Raw genomic sequence first — 9,339 nt, forward strand, 5'->3', positions numbered from 1 at the left:
GGCTGACCTGACTTGGAGTCACGCTGACTTGAAGATACATCGTTGGCTGGCCTCCTCAGACTCTTTTTTTAAAAGCTAGTTGGCAGATTCCTGCCTGGCTGGAACTTCCCCCATCGATCTGTGACTTCTTTCTAGTCAGCTCACAACAGTCTGTCTTTCCCAACCTCTGGTCAGTATAAAGACCCGTGCAAACATGAGCGGGAAGCCCTGGAAGCCTCCGTACACTGGAGAGTTAGCGAGGACCAGGAAGCAGGACTGATTTCCAAAGCCAGTGAACGGGGCGTCACAGACAAGGATGGCGCCCTGGCCTGCTGACACTCCCCGGCTGTTTTGGCTTTAGAGAGAAGTTGCTGAAGATGTTAAAGCCAGCTCTTGAAGAACGACCCAGTCACAACCTGCTGTGGTCTTTCCACTTCAGCTGCCCTCGCTAAACTGCTCCTTTTCATGGAGGTCATCCAGAAAGCCCGCCTCCGAGGCCAGTCCTTATCCTCGGTGCATATGTGTAAGCTTTGACAAATAGTTTTCCATCCCTGTCTGGTTTATGGGAAGAGCTAAATGCTCACTCTGGACTGCTCTGAGCTAATGAACTTTGTTCCTTCCTGTTGGCTTTGCTCGCCATCTTCTGGCCAAAAGCAGTATTGCTACCAAGGAAGGATTGGGCCGGGGCTTTTTAGAGCAAACCCAAATGCAGTTAGGAGAGGACCAAAAGGAATGGTTCCTGAATACCAAGAGAGCAAAAATGAGCCTCATTTTCTACGGCAAAGATGTGCTCAACCTCACACTTTTCTTTTGAGAAATCACTTCTGGGGTATCTTGCCTTACACTTTAACAAGCATGTGGATGAGTACCTACTATGTGCCCAAGGCCTACCATGTACTGCAGTGGGCACACATCACATGGTGTCTAAACCAGAGAGGCCTGAAATCTAGAGTCAAACATGGAAGGCAAGAAAACTTAAAGATGTCCATGCATTCGAGTGAGATACAAACTGCTTGGGGTCCCCAAAGAGCAGGTCTGCTTGGAGCAACAGGGACTGTCCAGAGGAAGTGGTAACACAGTTGGGAAGGTGGTCCCTAGGAGGCCTAGAATCCTGGTAGCGGGGTGGGGGGACCAGGAGAGGCTGCTCATGGCTACGTAACAAGTTGAAGGCCACCCTGGTCTGTCTGAGCTCTGTCTTCAAATAAAATAGAATAAAAAGGCAGAGTAGGAGAAAGGGGGGGGTGTGAGAGAAAAGAGGAGGTTGCAGCCTTTTTTTTTTTTTTTATCAAGATAACTCTGCAGGCCTGTGGATTGGTTGACTCAATCTACGTGTGTGAAACAGAACACAGGGTGGAAAGGAAGAACAAAAAAATCAGGCTCACTGCAAAACAGCTTTGGCTTTGAATCTCCACTCTGCTAGGTGACCGCTGTGTGACATGTGAAATCAGTTACCCTTTCTGAGCCACAGTTCTTTATACAGGTGAGGATAACCATAATAGTTCTTCAGAGGGGATAAAATATAATCACACACATGCTCCCATCGATGGCCCACATCAAGGCACAATGCCCAGGGCCCAGATGCCATGTCCGAGATCTCCTGACCCCTCTGGGTCGTCTTTCTAACCACCTGAGACAGACTAAGAACATTGCCTATCTAGAACTGACTACCGCGGGTTCACCTCCTGTTGGGATGCTGTCGTTTAAAACCTGCTGGGGCTGTGACCTGTAGTCACCAAAACGGATGTGTGCAAGTCAAAGAAGCACATGCCAAGGTCAGGGATGGGCGGTAGTTTCATGTTTACCCTCACTCTCATGAACCCACTGTGAGAAAAGCAGGCTCCTCATGAGCTCCGGGGATGGTCCCAATGTCACTGTACAGTTCTCAACCCCGGTTCTCAGGGGCGCCCGTGGATGGAGAATACACATGGGAGTACAAACTCTAGAACCAATGCACTTTGGAGACATCTGTGTAAGCCGAGGTGCTCCCTTTTCATTTGCTACACGACTCTTAGGTCCGCCTTATGCAAATGTGATTGCAACTTGTGGTAGGCGGTTAATCCTACTCAAATTGTCCAGTCGATAACCGCCCCAATGTTCTGGATTCCCAAATGAAAGGCGCACACACAGCCTTATATTTAATATGTCTTAATCAGCTCAATGGCCAGGCCACTTCCCAAACATCCATGTGGCTGACAGTCTCCCCTCCAATACTCCTGAGTTATTACTTACTAAAGTCTATATCCCATCATTGTTGCCCCAGACACGGTGTGTGTGGGGGAGGGGTGCTGCGGTCATTCTTCCCTGGCTCTTACATGACTGTTTATGTTCCATCTTCTGCATCCCTCAGACCTGGTCTTTCTCCTTCCCTAACACGGTGGTTCTCAATCCCCTTCCTCTCTCAGTCTGTAGCCCCCAAATCCTAAAGTCCTGCCTCTGTCTTCCTGCCCAACTCTTGGCCTCCAGAAACTTTATTTACCAATTAAAAGCAGCTGGGGTCAGAGACCCTCAGCATCCTACATGGGGATTCTTATGCAATCTGGGGAATCCAATTAACATAATAAGTGTTAGACCAAATGCACAACAGCAAGTGTCTGGCATTGTATAGAACGGTGGTGGGAACTTAATCGGAGACACAGGGGCTTCAGGCTACATTCCTTGGGATTGGCTTCCTGAGAACTGCAGAATTTCCCTGGGAAATTGCAACTTAGCCAACACTTGACATCTGAAAGCAAAGCCAAGATTAAACTTCTTGTTGAGGCAGGTGGACCCTCTTATTTACTTGTTTGTTTACTTATTTGAGACAGGGTGTTGAGTAGCCCAGGCTGGTCCCAAAGTCACTATCCAGATAACTCTGAACTCTGGATTCTCTTGCCTTTGCCCACCCCTTTCAAGTGTTGGAATTACAGGCATGCCCCACCGTGCCTGGCTTAGCATAAGCCATTTGATACTTCCAGCAAGCAAAGGCATGTGAATCCAGCCTGAAGAAAGTCTATCTAGGGCCTTGTGGCTTTAGCTGGTGGACAATTGTCTTGGGACACAGCATCTGCCTGGAAAGACTTCCTCTAACCGTAATCATGATCTCCCCCACGATGCCTCGACTCTGGCACAAATGCAAACATTCACGGTAAGTGCCGTACCTGCACCGATATCGGCAGGGTCCATGTCTGTGTGTTCTAGTTACTCCGGATCTCCTTCAAGGTTACAACTCTAGCCAGCACCTTGGTCCCCTGTAAGGAAATCAGAGCTGGATCCGGGTTGAGCAAACTAACGGACAGGACAGGGCCAGAGCTTGCAGAGGAGAAACACAGGCTGAGTGCTTTCAGTGTTGTCAAATTTAGGGTTCCGGGGAGTCTTAGAAAAATCCAAACAGGCCTGGGATGACAGCCCCTTACCATGCCATATTTCTGTCCTGCTAACTTCCGGAGATGCCGGTCCATGCAGGCCCTGAAGGGCACAGTCTAGCGCCACCCCACTCCACAACCCCCCTACACCAGCCTGGGAACCGAGTGCACTCGCTGACCTAGCTCAAGGCCTGCGCGCCTGCGCTTTTCCTGTGTTATGCCTAAGCCCCATCTCCCCTCGTCCTGCCTCCATTTTCTCTTTTTTCCTTCACTTCTAGTCCCCAGCTCTTATCCCTACATTCCTCTCTACCCAAAACCCAAAGGGAAGCCAGATACATAAACCACAGCTCAGAGTGCTCCCAGAAGGTCAGCACAATGTAGTGATGCCTGCGGTGTTTGCCGTGAGCCTGCACTGTTGTTCCTACCGTGAGCCAGAATTCAACTGTGAGCACAACTCTCCACTAGCCTTTGAGAACAAGAAAGCCTTTGAGCTTTCTTGGTTCCATTGCTGACCTAGACAAAGGACCTCAGCACGCAGGCTAGAGAATGCCTCTAGGGCCATATTCCACAATTGGAATTCCGGTGGCAGCTGCTGACTACTTCCTGCTGATGGCCCTAACTTCAAATGCCCTTGGCCCAATCCATTTTGGTCTGTTGGACCAGCCCCCAGGAGCTTCCAGTGACAGCCTGTGCTTCTCCTCACAGACCTCCACAAATCCACAGGTTTGGGTCACCATCAGCTGTTCCCTAGAGCTGAAACCATTCCCCAAGGGCCTGCGGGTTCAGCTTCTCTGGAGGTGGCCTGATCATTCTGCCAAGAGACAAGAATCCCTGGAAAAACTGAGCCACCTCTCAACAAGGACAGGCCACAAGAGGGCGGAATTGGCCCACATGACTGCAGAATCATGGTCACCCTCCAGTGACGCAGAGAAGGGGAAGCTTAGAGAGCAAAGATGGGGTGGGATATTTGGCGGGAACCTGTGTTATGCACATGAGAGAAGAAGGGGCTTCAGATGAGACATCAAGGAAGCTTTACAGGGGGCACGCCCCCCATTACCCAGCGAATCTAGGTCAGCAATGGAACCAAGAAAACTCATCCTCAAAGGCCAGTGAGGAGAAGGGCTCACGTTTTCGGCAGTCTGGCTTACAGGTAACACTTTAGGAACAACAATGAAGGTCCACAGGAAACACCACAGGCAGCACCCACGTGGCCGGGCTGGTGGCAGCTCTGCGCACAGCCTCTCCACTATGTCTGACGGGTCTGCCGTCTAACCTCAAGCAAGTAAGTGGGACAGTCGGTCTCTGAAGGTTACTGTGCACGTAAGCTGGACAGAATCCAGGCCCTTCCATCTGCAAGTGATGAGATGAAGGATTCCAACCTGGCACAGGCTCTTCCTTGGAACATCCCTCCTTCAGAAGGCCCAGCCCGGCTAAAGAACAGGATGCTGTCACTCCAGTTTCTCAGGGTCCCCAGAAATGGGTTCCGCTATTGTAGACCCTCTATATTAAAAGTAACTGGAATCATATAAATATACACTTGGATAAAACAGTGTTGTTAAATTATGCAAAGTTCCTTTAAACAAGCCAGACCCTAGTCTCAGCACTCAAGATGAGGCAGGGGAATCATACATTTGAGAATACTAAACAAGCCAGACCCTAGTCTCAGCACTCAAGATGAGGCAGGGGAATCATACATTTGAGAATACCCTGGGTCATACAGTGATATCCTCTCTCAAATATATGTGTGCATATATCATAAGGGCCTGAGTTCAGATCTTCTTTCTGCCACACACACACACACACACACACACACAAACTTGTATACATGCACACACCACGAAAGTAAAATCAAGTTTCTTTAAATAGCAAAGCTCACACACCTGTCACTGCTGCCTGGGAATTTAAGAACTTGATTGCTGAACTAGGTTTCTGCCGTCCACAGCTCACTCACCCACAGTAAGGTGAGAAGCCAAAGGCAGACAGACTGTGGTTAAGAAGGACCTCTGGTTCTCTTTAGGATGTCCAGACTCAAGGTGGGGCTATTGCTCCATGACCACATCACGTCACATTCACTGGTCAGAAAGGATTCCGCAGCCTAGCAGGGTACCTGGCTAAGCACCCCCTTTACTGGCCTTTGCAGTTAATGAAAGGAAACAATCAGTTTATCAGGAATGACTGCTAAGCCTGCCAGTGAAAGCAAGGAGGCAGGCCGTAGTGTGTGTGCTGAGGGAGCAGGGAGAAGCCAAGAAGTGTCCCCTCTAGTGCTGCTGCCTGCCCCACAGAGGGGAGAACTGCTGTTTCTCCGGCAGGATCAGAGGTGTGGAAGATTTTTGGTGTCTTCTCACAGGCTGGGCAGGGCGGCAGGTGTGTTGAAAGGGAACTGACTTACCTCTCATTGTTCCTTCTGTAAGCTGAAGCTATCAATCCCTACACTGTTTCCCTTGCCTGGTGGCTTGATTGTCTGCAGAGGGTGCAGAGCCATCTCTGGACACATGCTTTCTAATTCTAGCATACCTTCCTTTCTTAGGAAATGCCGGAATGCATGACCGAAATGCCTTGACCATTCCAGAGTTTCACCTTGTGGCCAGTTCCCAGATGAGGTTTTCAGAAGTGACTTTACGCCAAGTGCATCATCTTCTGGGAAACCTCCCCGGAGTTCTGCTGGCACTCCCAAAAGCAGGCTGGTCTCCATACGCTTGACTGTGACCCCAGTGAGCTTGAACACTCTCTTCTAAACTTTGAATCTCAACCTCCCACAATTGTTTTCTTTTCTGTAGTGTGTGTGTTCATTGTAGTGAGTGTGTGTGCATTGTAGTGAGTGTGTGTGCATTGTAGTGAGTGTATGTGCATGTGTGTGTGCATTGTAGTGTGTGTGCATTGTAGTGAGTGTGTATGTGTGTGTGCACTATAGTGAGTGTGTGTGTGCATTGTAGTGAGTAGTGAATGTGTGTGTGTACCTATAGTGAGTGTGTGTGTACATTGTAGTGAGTGAGTGAGTGAGTGTGTGTGTGTGTGTGTGTGTGTGTGTGTGTGTGTATGATTTGCATGGAAACCAGAGGTTGATGTCCAGTGTCTTTCTCAGTCACTCTTCACCATACTTTCTGAGCTGGGAAATCTTCCTAAACCTAGAATTTATGGAGTTCAGCTAGACTGGCTGGCCAGTGATGCACAGAAATTCACCTCTCCCCCCTCCCCAGTGTTGAATAATAGACATTCGTCATCCCCCCAGCCGTTAAAGAGGTGTTAGGGATCCAAAGCCCGGCCTTTGTGCATGCTACCACCACCATGGCCCAGACATCTCCCTATCCTTACTTTTCTAAATGGTTGTGGAGGTTTTTTAATGTATATGCTAGAGGTCTGCATGCATGTATGTGTACTAGACTGTCTGCATGTATGTATGTATGTGTCTAGAGAGTATGCATGCATGTATGTGTACTAGACTGTCTGCATGTATGTATGTGACTAGAGTGTCTGCATGTATGTATGTGTACTAGACTGTCTGCATGTATGTATGTGACTAGAGTGTCTGCATGTATGTATGTGACTAGAGTGTCTGCATGTATGTATGTGACTAGAGTGTCTGCATGTATGTGTACTAGACTGTCTGCATGTATGTATGTATGTATGTGACTAGACTGTCTGCATGTATGTGTACTAGACTGTCTGCATGTATGTGTGTATGTGTCTAGAGAGTATGCATGCATGTATGTGACTAGAGTGTCTGCATGTATGTATGTATGTGTCTAGAGAGTATGCATGCATGTATGTGTACTAGACTGTCTGCATGTATGTATGTGACTAGACTGTCTGCATGCATGCATGTATGTGACTAGACTGTCTGCATGCATGCATGTATGTGACTAGACTGTCTGCATGCATGCATGTATGTGACTAGAGTGTCTGCATGTATGTATGTGTACTAGACTGTCTGCATGTATGTATGTATGTATGTGACTAGAGTGTCTGCATGTATATGTACTAGACTGTCTGCATGTATGTGACTAGACTGCATGTATGTGACTAGACTGTCTGCATGCATGTATGTATACTAGACTGTCTGCATGTATATGTACTAGACTGTCTGCATGTATGTATGTGACTAGACTGTCTGCATGTATGTATGTGACTAGACTGTCTGCATGTATGTATGTGTACTAGACTGTCTGCATGCATGTATGTGTACTAGACTGTCTGCATGTATGTGTACTAGACTGTCTGCATGTATGTGTACTAGACTGTCTGCATGTATGTGTACTAGACTGTCTGCATGTATGTATACTAGACTGTCTGCATGTATGTGTACTAGACTGTCTGCATGTATGTGTACTAGACTGTCTGCATGTATGTATGTATGTATGTGACTAGAGTGTCTGCATGTGTGTAGCTCTGGGACTGGAGTTGCGGTATTTTTGAGCTCCCATGTGAGTGGCAGGAAGCACTCCAGGTCCCCTGCAAGAACAGAAAGTGCTCTGAATCCCTGAGCCATCTCTCCAGACCCCACCTTCTTCATTTCTTGTATTCCTCATCCGTGTTACTAACGCTTCCTTGTATTAGAATTCCTTCCTCTGCTGTTGGAACCACTGCGTGGGTTCTATCTCCTGACTGGCTTTGACACTTACAACACTCGCACACACAGGCATCCAGGATGCTTCAGACATCTCCTCGCCTCCACCTCCACGTGTCTTCCTCCACAAATCCTCAGAACATCTTCAGTCACTTCCTCTCTCGAATACCCTTGTATCAGCAAGGTCGGGTTAAGAAAACAGAAATCACTCCAAGTGTTTCAAGTCGGAGATTTAACACAGGGACATGCGTGCTGAAATCCTGGCTTCTTCTTGCCCCGTAGCTATGGCCAGGCCACATACCCCCCCCCCAACACAGTTTCTACCTCTAGAGATGATGATAGCGCCTAACTTCATAGGCTGTTCTGAGATTTGAGTTCAGTGCACCATGAGGAGTCTCTAGCATATATAGCTCAGTGCACACTAACCGAAAGCTGTTGCTATGGTTACCATTAGAACCCTCTAAGCCTCTCTAGCATGACAGCAAGGTACCTCAAAGTCACTGAGCCCATAGCTGAGGCAATGCGGGGGGGGGGGGCGGGGGACGCTTCAACAGGGAGATATCATCTCTGAGTGAAGACTGAAGTCCTTGAATGATGTGCAGGTTCCACGGGGCTCGTGCTTCTAAGACGGCCTGCCCTTCATCCTAACCTTCTCACCTGCAGATCTCTCTCCTCTGGGCACATTTTGAAATTTTAATTAAACTATAATACATTCACATTTTTTAAAGCCAGAGCACAAATAGCCCGGTTAACAGGAATATAAGTCCTCCTACCCTGGCCAAGTTTGGTCCCTCAGCTCTTTCACCCCAGAGCCATCGTGAAGCAGTTGCTCTGGGGGAAGAGGTCGGACGTGTTCTAGATTTCGTTTTCCAAATTACCCTTCTTTGAGGACATGCTATTTGTTTAAACGCAGTTTAGGATGCCTGCTTTGTTTTGTTTTGTTAGGCTTGAGACAGTATGTTATGTAGCCCAAGCTTCTCCTGAATTCTCAGTGGTCCACCTACAACCTCCAAACTGCTAAGATGGCAGCCCTGCGCCACCACACGGGGCTCTGTTTAGCAGCTTTGATACGAATGCAACACGAGCTATTTAATCAGCTCTGATTCTTGCTGTGATAAATAAGGTTATAAAAACCCTCTATGATACATCAACTTTTCATGATGCAGAAAACATCTCATGTCTTGGAGTGGAAGCCTCCAAAGACCACCTTGATGGTCTTATACGGAAACACAGGGGTATGAAACAAAAACCCGCGTCCCAACCCAGACTCAAATTGCATCGCTTCCTGCATATCCAGCTTCCCTCCGTAGTAGGCAGTGGTGATCGCACGTGCTTTGCATCACCTCGCAGGGCATCCTGGGAATTGGGTGTTCATGAAAGCTCAAGAGTTCTTTCTGTCCTCAAACATCAAATTCTGAGCCATACCCGTAACTGATGCACGCTTTCTGATGTGTC

The sequence above is a fragment of the Micromys minutus genome (genome assembly GCF_963924665.1).
Source record: "Micromys minutus genome assembly, chromosome: 3".
NCBI lineage: Eukaryota > Metazoa > Chordata > Mammalia > Rodentia > Muridae > Micromys > Micromys minutus.